General features: G+C 37.7%; 1 non-coding gene across 1 annotated transcript; it reads left to right on the top strand.

Annotated features, from left to right (window-relative positions):
* Positions 1 to 5626: 5626 nt before the first annotated feature.
* LOC141687597 (small nucleolar RNA R71) lies at positions 5627 to 5733 on the top strand. The gene has a single exon (XR_012561089.1). It is a non-coding gene; the product is annotated as a small nucleolar RNA R71 (small nucleolar RNA).
* Positions 5734 to 15244: the final 9511 nt, after the last annotated feature.

Raw genomic sequence — 15244 nt, 5'->3', positions numbered from 1 at the left:
ATGCCTCATTCTCCTAAGTGCATAAAGCCTGTTTACATGCCATGTGCAGTTTCTTTTGTGAACACTTATCTTGATTCCACACACTCACATAGTACATCTCATAATCATGATAAGCATATCTATAAGAACTGTAATAATCTGAATTTTTGGGACTTTGTAAAATGTTGAATGAATAGTAATCCCGATGATCAAGGAAAAACTTTTACTACCACACTATATAAGGGTATTTAAATTTAGTTTCCGAGTTGTTATTATGATTATACGTACCAAATGAGTGTGTGTAAAAGTCATTAGTTCTCGAAGAAAACTAATATTTCAAACGACCTTATTTTACGAACTATCTAGAAATACGAGAATTGCACTACGACCAAGGATTTAAAATACTATGAATAAAATCCAAGTACAAGTATTATAAAATATAAGGATTTATAAGAAAGAATTAACCCGCGAATCACTTATGAGGATTTACCACGATTACGAAGAAACTACTAAGTAAGTACGTAAGTGAATAAATTAAACGAAACAAACCCATGCAATTTTCATGCAAAATTATGCAAATCAAATTGGTATAAGAGTAACAAATTGGTGGTTCAAATAGTAGCCTTGTTAGGGAGCTTGGTTCCTTTAATTAAGTAAGTAAGTACAAGATGATGATGTATGTATACTAAACTAGCTACTAGGTGTTAGGGCGAATATACGCGCTGAAATTACACGCAAGTATACGCGTTCGCAAGTAGTATAAGATATAAATCAGATTCGTACCCACAAAGACTCTTTTTAGTTAACTTAAGATTATGCACATATGCAACAATGGTATGACTATCGCTCAATGCTAAGACAATAACAAGTTTGAGATGTTTATAACTAAGATTAAACTAACATGCAAATAATTAAGAGATTAAAATTGATTGAATTAACTATATGAGACTAACATGGGATTCTAACTTCATTATATACTTCATTCAAAGTCATTGTTCTTAACCTTAGTATGCAATGGTGATGATAACTAATCAGATAACACGAAACTAGTAAACGCCAACTTTTGTTGTACGAATGCCTTACTACCAGACATCCACAAAAGTGATAGAAGCTAAATAGACACCAATTATGTTGAGACCCTATATGTCTATAGAATTTGACAACATAAAGGTTTAATGCGCAAGTTACCTATTGTGATTACATAGGGCAAGTAAGATGGTTAAAATTACTTACAAATCATGCCTAATAAATACATGAACCTATGCCAGCATGGCAAGTTCTAAATCTCTATATTCACTTTCGCTTCAATTGAGATTAACACGCTATCATATATGTTAGCTACACACATAAGACGAATAAGCACAACCAATACTAGGATATCAATCAATCACCACACACCAAGATATTGAAACAAATTAACTATAGAAATTCATAAGTAAATCCGTTAGAACCCCATGATAACGATTAGTTCATAATCGAACTTATCGTCACCATGGGTTCTAATGAAAGCATGATAATAACAATATACGAGTACTAGGGTTCAAAGACAAATCGAAAACAAGCATCCAAGTATCAATTATATTAAAGAAAACAAAAGTCTTCTTCTCTGTAGTCGTCTCATGCTCTCTAGGTCTTCTTATTGCTCTCCTTGGTCTCCTTGTTGTTAAAAATGTCTTTTTATCACTATATATAAGCCCCTAGTGGACCTGAACCCTCAAAATCATCAAATTTTACTAAAATCAGGATTCTGGGGCAAAAAGGGCGGGACGGGCGCGCTCAAATCAGCGCGGGCGCGGTGTTTTTTTGGCAGAAAGGCGGGGCGGCCGCGCTGGTTTTGGGGGCGGTCGCGCCTGACTTCTGGATTTTTCTGTCGATTCTTCTTTTGGTCGTATCTTGAGTTCTGCTTGTCAAAATTAGGTGATTCAACTGCCCACGCGAAGCTAACGAGATTCTCTACAACTTGAGAGTGTCCTAGGCTTCCAATTCTGACCTCTTTTCAGCATATTTGCTTGAAAAGCTCCTTTCTTTATTTAACTGATGCCTGGAATGCAATAACACAAAAATATATCAAAAATACCAAAACCTTGAGTCCAAAACACCAACTTAGGCTTGTAATGAAGCATTCCATGTAGATATAAAATCCACTTATCACACCCCTAAACTTGAATCGATGCTTGTCCTCAAGCATAAACAGACTCAAATCTATAAAACAAACCTAATGCATGAATGCAACTACGTGAATGCAACTAAATGATAATGCCATCGATCCCCTTAGAATAACCATAACCAACCAACAAGCTAATGCCTCTAAGAATGCAATGACTTAAATCAAAGTTCGAATGAATCCCACAAACCAACTCACAAACCAGAACGTGCGTGTGTGGATGCTTAACAGATATACTCTCGATATTAGATCAATAATCATAACTTATTTATCATCAAAACAATCACAAGTTTATAACTAGAATAGACATTAAACGCATAATGACTCATAACACCTTCATTTTACTAGAGTTATACAAGGATTCATGTTATTATTGAACACATAACAAAGATGCTTATTTGATCGTGTAATGAATGAGGTCCCAAAAGACTGATACAATTATACACATGTAACGAGCGTTAGGTTAGCGGATCCTAGACTATCAAAGCCTTAGGTCAATAGGCACAAAGTCCCCTAGAACTTAATAAATCAAGTATTAAAGAGCTCACACTTGATCAATTATGCATAACACATACTTTTATCTTTCTTTCTTTTTTCCTTTTTTTCTTTTTTCTTTCTTTGATTTCTGAATGAGTGTGTTTCGCTCCATCTCATTCAACCCTAGACTACTCATAAAAATATGAGCTGTCTATTAGCCATTTGACGCCTAGCCTTATTCACAACTAGCAATGAAATCCAAGTTTTTCTCCAATTTAAAATTTAATGTTCTTTTGCCATTAAGAGAATACCAAAAATTCTAAATATAACAAAGTGATTAAATCTCAACAAATAACAAATATGATCATGATCTAGCTCAAAAGCAATCCTATAAGACTTTGTGAAAAAAATTCCTGGCATGCAAATCAATTCATTAGACTTAAACAACCCTTTATTCATCATCACCACACTCAAATCAACATCAACTTATCAATCAGAAATAGCTCAACCTAAGGGATCATGTTATATGCATGCAAATGCAAATATATGAACTCACATAAAAACACAAACAAACATGTCCTATATGAACAATCATGCAAAAATATGAATGAATACAACTAAACATGCAATATGATTCTATATGAATCTATATGCACACAAACTAATCCTTACTTTATCACCCCCAAACTTTAAATTTTCAATGTCCTCATTGAAGGTAATAATAAGGATTTCAGGCATTCCTAGTTAGCGGGAGGATCACCCTCTTCGGGTGGAGGATCAGGTGGCCAATCAACCTCGACACCAGTGTCTCGGAAAATAGTACCACAAGCGTGTGTCAAATCTTCAGCAAAACGTTGGTGGATGTCATACATGGTCTCAATACACTGAATCAACCTTCAATACTGCGCATCACCAAAACCAAACCTATCAACTGTCTGGGGTGCATGAGAGGGACCATCTGTAAGCACGGGAGGAACCAGCCGATCACCCTTGAGATTTTCATAGATATATTTCAACCCTTTATCAAGGGGTGCACCTAAGAATACATAACTCAAGTGATCTAGCAGTGGGTTGAGCTCAAGTGTGGGAGCTTCTTCAATAGACGGCTTGAGACGCTCCTGAAAAATTTTCAGCTCTGCTAACCCCAGAGAATCAAATGGCATATCCAACTTCCTCTTCCACAAAGGTGCATTCAAAACCTGCAGTTGCTCTGCTCCTTCTTTATCTTCAATAACTGATTCCCCTATTAAGGATCTCTCTAAATTATCTAACTTTGGCAATTGCTCAAGCTCTGAATTCATGTCAGAGTCGACCCGCTCTACTTTGAAGCACTTCTCTTTATCTATGGTTAACTTTATTGCCTTGAACACATTAAAAGTGACCTTTTGATCTTGAACCTTCATCGTAAGCTCTCCTTTTTGCACATTGATCATAGTTCGGCCTGTAGCCAAGAATGGTCTTCCCAAGATGATGGGAATCTTCTTATCTTCCTCAAAGTCCATAATTATAAAATCAGCAGGAAAGATGAGTTTATCTACCTTAACCAAGATATCCTCCACTACTCCTCACGAATAAGTGATGAAACGATCATCCAACTACAAAGACATGTTCACGGGTTTTGGATCAGGTAGTCCAAGTTTTTTAAAAACTGACAAGGGCATCAAATTGATTCTAGCTCCCAAGTCACACAAAAACTTGTCGAACGATAGATTGCCAATGGTGCAAGGTATCGTGAAGCTTCCTGGATCTTTAAGCTTAGGAGGTAGTTTCTGTTGTAGCACATCACTGCACTCTTCTGTTAGAGCAACGGTTTCCAACTCCTCAAGTTTTAGCTTCTGAGATAGAATACCCCTCATCAACTTAGCATAGCTCAGCATCTGTTCTAGAGCTTCCGTAAAAGGTATGTTGATATGCAGTTTCTTGAAAACTTCCAAAAACATGGCAAATTGCTTGTCGAACTTATGCTTTTGCAGCCTTTTAGGAAATGACGGAGGTGGGTAAACCTGTTTATCCCCTGTATTACCCTCAAGAGGATTGCTTTCAATAGCTTTCTTTTTCAGTTCCACCTCAGCATCCTTTTGCACCACTTTTTCAACTACAATATCATTTTCTGGATTTGGCAAAGGTGCAGATGCACCTGCATTCTAGACAAATATTTTAGACTCTTCGTCTTGCTGAAATTGGGGGCTTGCGACCTTTCTGGACCTCAAGGTGATGGCGTTCACCTGTTCATTAACTTCCCTCTTTCCTGGATTGGCTTCTGTATCACTAGGAAGCATTCCTGATGGTCGATTTAATAAGGTGTTAGCAATTTGCCCTATTTGGTTCTCTAGAGTCTTGATAAAAACAACATGGCTTTGGTATATAAGAGCCTAGTTTTTGCACATAAGCTGCAACTCCTCCAATTCAGATTTTTCATTCGAAGATAGACCTGCACCTCCATGAGTTTGTTGTTGAAGTTAGAGTTGTTGTCTTGGTGCAAATTGTTGCTGAAAACCGGGAGGATTGAATTGCTTGTTTCCAAACTGCTGGAATAGCTGTTGCATCGCATTCTGATTGTTGCTCCAGCCGAAGTTAGGATGAATCCAGTTGTCAGGATGATAAGTGTCTAACATTGGTTACTGCGATCTCTAAAAGTTTCTCACAAACTGAGTTGATTCACTATATATAGCGCATTGCTCCGTTGCATATGCACCTGCACAAAGCTCACAAACACTTATCCTCTGATGAACTCCATAATTAGCCAGAAAATCGATCTTCATAGACAACACCTTTAGCTGAGCAGCTATAGCTGTAGCTGTATCCACTTCAAGAACTCCTGCTACCTTGCCCTGTGGTAATCTCTGGGTTGGATACTGATATTCATTCATAGGAATCATCTCAATTAGAGCATAAGCTTCCTCTTAGCTCTTTGCCCATAATGCTCCACTTGATGCTGCATCGAGCATGGGTCTAGACTGTGCTCCCAAACCATTATAAAAGCAATTGATGATCATCCAATTAGGCATTCCATGATGAGGACACATCCTAAGAATCTCCTTGTAGCGCTCCCAAGCTTCACATAGAGTTTCTCCCGATTGCTGCGCAAATTGAGTAAGAGCATTCCTGAGTGCAGTTATCTTCGCCATAGGGAAGAATTTAGTAAGAAACTTCTGAGCAAGATCCTCCCAAGTAGTGATAGAACCAGCTGTTAGAGAGTGTAACCAGCTCTTAGATTTATCCCTCAGAGAGAATGGGAAAAGTCTCAGTTTCACGGCATCTTCGGAAACATTATTGAACTTGAAGGTGTCGTAGATCTCGATGAAATCCCTAATGTGCATATTGGGATCTTCCGTTAAAGAACCCCCAAACTGAACTGAGTTCTGGACCATCTGAATTATGCCAGGCTTGATCTCAAAGGTATTAGCTGTAATAGCTGGCCAGACAATGCTATATTGAATGTCATTGATCTTTGGTTGAGAAAAATCCATCAACACTTTCGGATTTGCTGTTGGTTCTCCCATTGCAATAAAAACTAGAGTACCTGAAACACACGACTAAGTAACTAGTAAGTAAAATATCCGAGTCGGTGAACCTTAATGACCAATAATGTCAAGCACATAAACTAAAAATTAACACGGAGTCCTCGGTAGCGGCGCCAAAACCTTGTTAGGGCGAAAACACGCGCTAAAATGACACGCAAGTATACGCGCTCGGAAGTAGTATAAGATATAAATGAGATTCGTACCCATAGAGACTCCTTTTAGTTAACTTAAGATTATGCACCTATGCAATAATGGTATGGTTGTCGCTCAATGCTAAGACAATAACACGTTTGAGATGTTTATAACTAAGATTAAACTAACATGCAAATAACTAGGAGATTAAAATTGATTGAATTAACTATATGAGAGATTATATCAAAATGTGTCTAGAGAAAGAACCTCCCCTTTATCACTAGAGACTTTTCCTGCCCATTTCTTGTCCCTAATCTTTTTGTTGCAAATCCCTCCTCTTTGATCTGATTTTCTCACGTTCTAGCTCCCTACATTCGCCTTGATTTCCTCTTCCAGATCTAGTAGGTCGTGTCTTGTTCATTCTTCCAGTTTTAATGGGTTCTCGGAACTCAGAACACTCAGGATCCATGAATTCAGAGGAATTTTCCATTATGATTGGGCATAACCACCATAACGCCATCATTCCAGTTCTTGATAACTTTGATCAACAAGTTTTAGATGAAGAATCCAACAACACGGCAGATTTTGTAGACCCCAGCCCCTTTCTCCAAGACAGCTTCTTAGAATCCAAGAACAAAATCTTCTCATTGCTAATGATGGTTCTGCGAGGAACGATGAAGGACCTAAAATGTTGATCTCTGCTAGCTCTCAGGGAAGCCATAAAGAACCATCTCCACCAGAGGTCAGCTCGCATAGAGTGGCCAACCAAACATCTAATGGTAAGAGCACCCTTGAATCTCTTCATGATAAAGTTCTTATGCATAATGGTGTCTTAACTCTTGCTAACTTTGTTACTGGGGAGCCTAGTCTTCCACCTACTAAACATGTTTCTTGGAGCTCTCTTGTTAGTAAAGGGATACCAAGCAATGAGCCTGAACCACAAACAGATAGCAACAACGACAACGTCTCCTTTACTTATAACGAAGATGGCTCTGCTACTCTTGAAATACCTAGAGAAATTCTTATCAATGGTAAAAAAAGTGGGAGACTAGTTTTACTGGACCCTTCATTGGTGCCAATTTTGCTTTTAAGTTTGTTAGAGAATAAGCCTTTAGGTTGTGGAAGAATTCTGGGTTATCTAAAGTGTACTACAGTTCTAAAGGTTATTACACCTTTAATTTCAATTATGTTAGAGTAAAAGACGTTGCTTTGACTTTGAACTCGGTCCAAATGGGGGGTCGGACTCTTTATTTGATGACATGGATGGAAGGTTCGACCTTTAAACGCAATGTCATTCATAGAGTACCTTGTTAGATTAAACTTATTGATGTTCCTCACTCACACTGGACCCGTGAAGGGTTGACCAGAATTGCTAAACTTGTTGGCACTCCAATTAGATTCGATGAAATCACCAACCATTTTGAACCCTTGAAATTTACGCGAGTGTAGGTGGAATTAGCATACTCTGCTCCTAGGCCAACACATGTGTGGGTGCCAGTTATTAACGGTATTGGGGAAGTATAAAAAATGAAAGTGAAGATTATTTACTCCCCTCTACCATTCTCTTGTAGCCTCTGCAAGGCATTTGGTCATTCTTTGGCAAGATGTGTCAACAATTCGGAAGCAACGAAAAATAGACAAGAAGCTTATGCAAAGAAGAACCAACAAAACAAGACTAATAACACCACTGTTACTGAGGACGAGAATAATCAGAATTTGGATGATTGTGAACCGGATGATCACTCTCATAAAGTCATTGGAGAATTCTTTGGTTGTGATGTGGTTTAGGATGAGGACGACCACCAGGTTAACACTATTGAGGACAATACAGATAATGCAGGAATTGAGAAGGTCGACTTGGTTAGCTTTGACACTCACAGGGACAAAAATACGGATATGGAACCAATCTCAATGCACAATACCTTTGAAACCTTGAACTCAGAGGAATAGACTGAAATGCCTGACTTACCAACTGTCAACAGAAAAAGGAAAAATAATTCTTCACCTACAACTCTGGCTATCTTGCCACCTGGACAGAATTTGACTGAAAATTTTGATCGATTAATTGTTAATGAGGATAATAATGATACATCGGAGCTACCCATGGCTCCTAACATTAATGAAGATGGCTACATTCAAGTGAAATACAAGAAAAGCCTGAGGCTGGCAGGAAAACCAGCCCCACTGCGACGTCTCCAATAAATTTTTCCTCCTGGAATGTGAGGGGATTAAATAAGAGTACTCATCAACGAGAACTCATGAACTTCATTCTGACTAACTAAATTACTTTTATGAGTTGTATTGAGACTAAAGTTAAATTCAACAATGTTGTGGATATCTCTAAATATACTAATAATAATTGGCTTTGGGCCTTTAATTATGAACATCATGACAATGGCAAGATTTGGGTGGGTTGGGATCCCTAAGTTTGGATTGTCAATATCCATGACAAGTTAGCATAACACATGATATGCTTTGTTATATTCTTGGAGAAACAGATTCACTTTGCTGTGACTTTTGTTTATGCGTACAATAAACCTTACCAGAGAGAGACTCTTTGGGCAGACTTAGTTCAGCTTAGCTCCCTCATCACCATGCCATGGGTTGTAACAGGTGATTTCAATTGCATTCTTCACACTGATGAAGTGCTAGGAGGCAGAGAACACTGGTCTCCAGACATGACTGCTTTTAAGGATTATGTTAGTAATTCTGGTTTAGACCATATTCGAACCTTGGGTTCTTTGTTTACTTGGTGGAATAACAGGCCAAATTATCTCATTCAGAAACGTCTTGATCGTATGCTTAGCAATCAACACTGGTTACATTCATTTCCGGAAGGCTTTGTCGAGGTTAAAAATAGAGGTATTATAGACCATTGTCCCTTACTTTTAACAGTTCCTTTGAATGTGGAAATTAATGCTAAACATTTCCAGTACTTCAACTTTCTAAGTAAAATTGAAGGGTTTAGAGATACGGTTGTTGAAGCTTGGTCATGTTCCCTTAGTGGTGATCCTATGCATATTCTGAATGATAAACTCAAGCGGGTTAAGAAGGGATTGATTGCTCTCAATAAAAATCAAGGTAATGTTCATAGTAATGTTAGCAGAGCTCTTGCTGATCTGAAGCAAATCCAGGATAAAATGACATTGGGTCCCATTGATAATTCAGTGATTATTGAGGAAAGAGCTGCAATCAATAAGTTGGAAGCTCTTCTTATCATTGAAGAATCTCTTCTCTTACAGAAATCCAGGGTTAGATGGCTTCAAGAGGGTGATGAAAACAATTCCATCTTCTTTAACCAAGTCAAATCCAACTGGAACAGGAATAAAATTCTAGCTATTGAAAACAGTGAAGGAACTACAGTGTTTGGCCAGCAACAAGTAACTACAGTTGCTTTAGATTTCTTCTCTAACTCCATTGGTACTCATAATTTTAACGCTCCTTGCATCTTTGACATATTGTAATTCATCACAAATTGAGAATAGATAATGTTTAAAGATTGCAAAATTAGATCAATCTGGTGCTCCACAGCAATCGGGGCACCTAACTTGGCAAGGTACTCAATATACCCTATCATCCTTAGAACATGCAGTCCAACCAGATCACGTTCTCCCTGCTTACATGCATGCAATGATTTGAAAGTATCACACCTCTCTTAACGACCATGTCCTTCAAACATAAGTTTAAAGTGCTTAATTATATCATAAGAATCCATATTCTCATGTTGTTTCTGAAGTTCAGCACTCATGGTCGCTAACATGAGACATTGAACATCCGTGTCATCATTGATATGTTTCTGATAAACATTATGTTGAGAACGAGATGCTCCTTCAGGGAGAGGTACATGGCGAGGGATATCTATTACATAGAGCTTTCGCTCTTGTTTGAGGACAATCCTCAAGTTCCTCTGCCAGTAAAGGAAGTTTGTTGATGTCAACTTGTCCTTCTCAAGGACTGATCGCACAGAGAAGTTGTTTGAATTGATTGTCATTTGATATCTACAATGTTTAAAAATACATTAGATAAATCAGTCTATAGATGATTATTAAATTATGTTCAAGTGATTATTCATATATATTTAAAATATATATCTCCCACTATTTTTATCAAATTAATAACCCTAACTATTAATTCAGAAAGAATATCTTCTATATACTTTCCAGTGAGCCAAGATCCAAATTTCACAACATTTTAGTTCAGCTTTGGCTTCACTCCTAAAACATGATTCAATAAGGTAGACAATATTTGTCAATTATATCAACTATATAACTATTGGATAGTTTAGTGGAACAACAATTATTCATATTTATCCAATAAATCCCTATCCAACTAATTCAGATACACAAGCTTCTTTGTTGGAACAACCTGTCACCCCTGATCTTGTTCACGCAACGGTGAAATCTATGAAGCTTAATAAGGCCCCGGGTCCAGACGGGTTTCCGGTTAATTTCTTCTTAGAAGTTTGGGACATCGTAGGGAAGGATTTTTGTCCTGCGATTTTACACTTCTTTCGCACCTCAATCATGAACAAAGGTACTAATTCAACTAGTATTGCTCTTATTCCCAAAGTGCTAACTTCGTCCAACATGTGAGATTTTAGGCCCGTATCTCTTTGTTCCACAACTAGTATTGCTCTTATTTCTAATCGTCTTAAGGTGATCATGCCTTCCATTATTGACAAATCTCAGTCAGCTTTTATTAAAGGTCGTAGCATCTCAGATAATGTGTTAATTGCCCAAGAGCTATTCAGGGGTTATGGCAAAGCTTCTGGCACTCCGAAGTGCGCTCTCAAATTATACCTTTATAAGGCTTTTGACTCGGTTGACTGGAGCTTTCTCATGCAAGCTTTAAGTCGAATGAGATTTCCTGCCATTTTCCTCAACTGGATCTTCCAGTGCATTTCTACTCCTATGTACTCCATCAAATTAAATCGGGTAATTCATGGTTACTTTCCTGGGAAGAAAGGTCTTTGACAAGGAGATCCAATGTCCCCCTATTTATTCACCATTGGCATGAATATGATGTCTTATATGCTAGCGCAAATGCCTCCGTCCTTCTCCTTTCATTGGAAATGCAAAGAACTCAAGATCACTCATTTCATTTTTGTGGATGATGTGTTACTGTTCTCTAAGGGAGATGTTGATTCTTTAACTCACATCACGCAATGTATCAACAAATTTGGTGGTATGAGTGGTTGGAAGCCTAGTGTGACTAAAAGCATGGTTTTTTTCTATAATTGTCATGAGGATGTTATGAATTGATTTGACAGGAATAACGCTTACACTAGAGGTAATCTTCTTGTTAAGTTCCTTGGTGTACCTCTTATTTCCAAGAAGCTTAGCATCAACAATTGTATGTCGCTCATTTAAAGATTGACTGCTAGAATCTTTTTATGGACCTCTAGATTCTTATCGCTTGCTGGACGGGTTTAGTTGATTAGATCAATCCCTTTCTCGATGCTAGCGTATTGGACTAACCATTTCTTATTGCCATCTTTGGTTCATAAGCATATTCAAACTATATTCACGAGGTTCTTGTGGAAAGGAGACATTACAAAGAAAGAGGGTGCTAAAGTGGCTTGGACTAACCTATGTCTACCCCGTAACGAGGGTGGCCTGGCCATAAAAAACCCGAGAGACTGGAATAAATCTCAACTTCTCCTACACTTGTGTCATATAATCTCAGGTCATTCCTCTCTGTGGTGCAACTGGATCAACACTACAGTTCTTAAAAGATGTCACTTCTAGACTATGGATATCCCTACTGATTGTTTGTGGATATGGAGACGAATTATGGAACTTAGACCCCTAGCTTTGTAGTTTCTCAAATTTAAAGTTGGAAATGGTATGGCATTCTCCCCGTGGTATGACCCTTGGTGGCACAACTCATGTCTTGCATCTACCAACACAAATCCCATCATCATGCAATTAGGTATCCCTTCTTCGGCTAAAGTCTCTACCATCATCCTTAATGGTAACTGGCTCCTACCTCAACCAAGTACGAGAACTCATCACCTTAGTGTTACCTTTGCTTATTGGTTAAACAATTTCGATCACCCCTTTTTTGACTTAAACACCTCAAACACCATTTACTGGAATGACTTCATGGTTACCAAGATAAAGGCCCATCACATCTGGGATTCCATCAGGTTCAGACTTCCAAGAATTACCTGGTTTAAGTGGGTCTGGCATAAGCTTCATGTCACTAGGTATGCTCACCATGAATGGTTGGTTTGCCTTAACAGGCTTCCTACTCTAACCCGCCTTGCCGCGTTTGGTTTATCCAACACTACTGATTGCTTCTTGTGTGTTGGAGGGGTCGAGCATTTGGATCATCTCTTTCTCCAGTGCCCTTACAGTAACTATGTTCTTCAAGCTTTATCTGTCATCATCCACACTTGTATCTGAGGCGAAACCTGGCTTGATTTCTTAAGTCACTGGGGTACCATTTATCATCCAAGTTATCGAGACTTAGCCTTGCTGACAGCTCAAATCTTTGCTTACCACATTTGGCAAGAACGGAATGCGAGAGCTCATAACAAAGGAATTTTTGGCCGTTCAAAGATTATCTCAGCCATTGTTGTAGATATTAAAGCTCGCATTACTAACTCTAGTGGCTTGTAAAACATGACTGTTTAGATACGATAAGCAGTTGGCTTGTTTGAGGGCGGCGCCTCCTTTTGCTTTCTATTTTCAATCTTCTTTAGATTGATCATAGATAGTCCCATCTATGGCTTGTTATAGAGCTAGAGAACTTCCCCTTTTTTGTTTCCTATTTTTTCTCTAATATACAAAGTTTAGCAAAAAAAGCTATATGAGACTAACATGGGATTCTAACTTCATTCAAAGTCATTGTTCTTAACCTTAGCATGCAATGGTGATGACAACTAATCAGATAACACGAAACTAGTAAACGTCAACTTTCGTTGTACGAATACCCTACTACCAGATATTCACAAAAGAGATGGAAGCTGAATAGACACCAATTATGTTGAGACCCTATATGTATATATAATTTGACAACATAAAACTTTAATGCGCAAGTTATCTATCGTGATTACATAGGGCAAGTAAGATGGTTAAAATTACCTACGGATCATGCATAATAAATATATGAACCTATGCTAGCATGACAAGTTCTAAATCTCTATATTCACTTTCACTTCAATAGAGATTAACACGCTATCTTATATTTAGCTATGCACATAAGACGAATGAGCACAACCAATATTAGGATATTAATCAATCACCACACACCAAGATATTGAAACAAATTAACTATAGAATTCCATAAGTAAATCCGTTAGAACCCCATGGTAACGATTAGTTCATAATCGAACTCATCGTCACCGTGGGTTCCAATAAAAGCATGATAATAAACAATATAAGAGTACTAGGGTTCAAAGACAAATCGAAAATAAGCATCCAAGTATCAACTATACTAAAGAAAACAAAAGTCTACTTCTCCGTAGCTATCTCGTGCTCTCTAGGTCTTCTTATCGCTCTCCATGGTCTCCTTATTGTCAAAAACGTCTTTTTATCACTATATATAAGCCCTTAGTGGAAATGGACCCTCAAAATCATCAAATTCTACTAAAATCAGGATTCTGGGGCAAAAAGAGCGGGGCGACCGCGCTCAAATCAGCGCGGGCGCGCTCTTTTTTTGGCAGAAAGGTGGGGCGGCCGCGCTGGTTTTGGGGGCGGCCGCGCCTAACTTCTAGATTTTTCTGCTGATTCTTCTTTTGACCGTATCTTGAGTTCTGCTCGTCAGAATTAGGCGATTCAACTGCCCACGTGAAGCTAACGAGATTCTCTACAACTTGAAAATGACCTAGGATTTTAATTCTGACCTATTTTCAGCATATTTCCTCGAAAAGCTCATTTCTTCATTTAACTGATGCCTGAAATGCAATAACACAAAAACATATCAAAAATACCAACAACTTGAGTCCAAAACACCAACTTAAGCTTGTAATGAAGCGTTTCAAGTAGATATAAAATCTACTTATCACTAGGCTTGGAAAACCTTGGCTTGTTGAGTTATACAATAAAAATACAACATCACACTCTACCAAACAGCAAGCAAAAGAGCAAGAAGAATCCAAGAACACCCCCCCCCCCCCTCTTTTCTTCTTCCATTCGGCCCCAATCAAGAAAAGAAGAAAAAGAATCCAAGAACTTAAGTTTTGATCATAGAGAAGTCACCAAATTAATTCCCAATCTTCAATATTACTATATTAAGGTAAACTAAATCTTTCAACCCATTTTATTGAGTTTATCATAGGTAGATAAACTGTTGAAGATGATGATGAATAGTGACCAAATAGTACAAATAAGTTGTTTTTGTGATTTCTTGGTTGATTAAGGATCTCTAAGCTTATCTAAGGAGTTATCAAGCATCAAACATTTAAGAAGAATCTTCCAAGAGCCCAAAAAAGGTAGAAAAGCTTTCTTACAACTTTATTTTAGTAAGAACTTTTCAAGAAAATTATAGATCTTGGATGTAGGTTAAGTTGTAGTGATTATGTTGTTTGTTTGATTATTGTGAATATATTAAATTGATAAAGATGATGTTGACGAACCAAAACCTTGAGTTCTTGAGATAATTAAGTTTTTGATGGTTGATTATTAGAGATTTGGTGATTAGTGATGATTTGGTGTTAATCGAAACCATGGATCGTAGACTATATGCAGTTATAATGTCCGATTTAAGATGACTTAGCTTTCTATAGAAGTACCGAGTATTTAAACTATATATTCTTGAAAGATAAGACTTTTAAGTGATGGATCTTGTCATGAGGTTCGTTTAGGCGCTGAGTCGCTCGATTCAGACTTAAGGTTTAAAAGTTAGGTCCGTCTTAGTAAACATGATTTACGTGATAAAAAACTGTTACAGATTTCCAACTTTGAGAGTGTGAATGGTCGACTTCAAATCACTTAAAACTTGTGAAAATTTAGAGGCTGGTTTA

The sequence above is a fragment of the Apium graveolens genome, chromosome 9 (genome assembly GCF_009905375.1).
Source record: "Apium graveolens cultivar Ventura chromosome 9, ASM990537v1, whole genome shotgun sequence".
Classification (NCBI taxonomy): domain Eukaryota; kingdom Viridiplantae; phylum Streptophyta; class Magnoliopsida; order Apiales; family Apiaceae; genus Apium; species Apium graveolens.
Note: the sequence above shows the minus strand (reverse complement) of the source record. Positions and strands in the feature narration are given on the sequence as shown.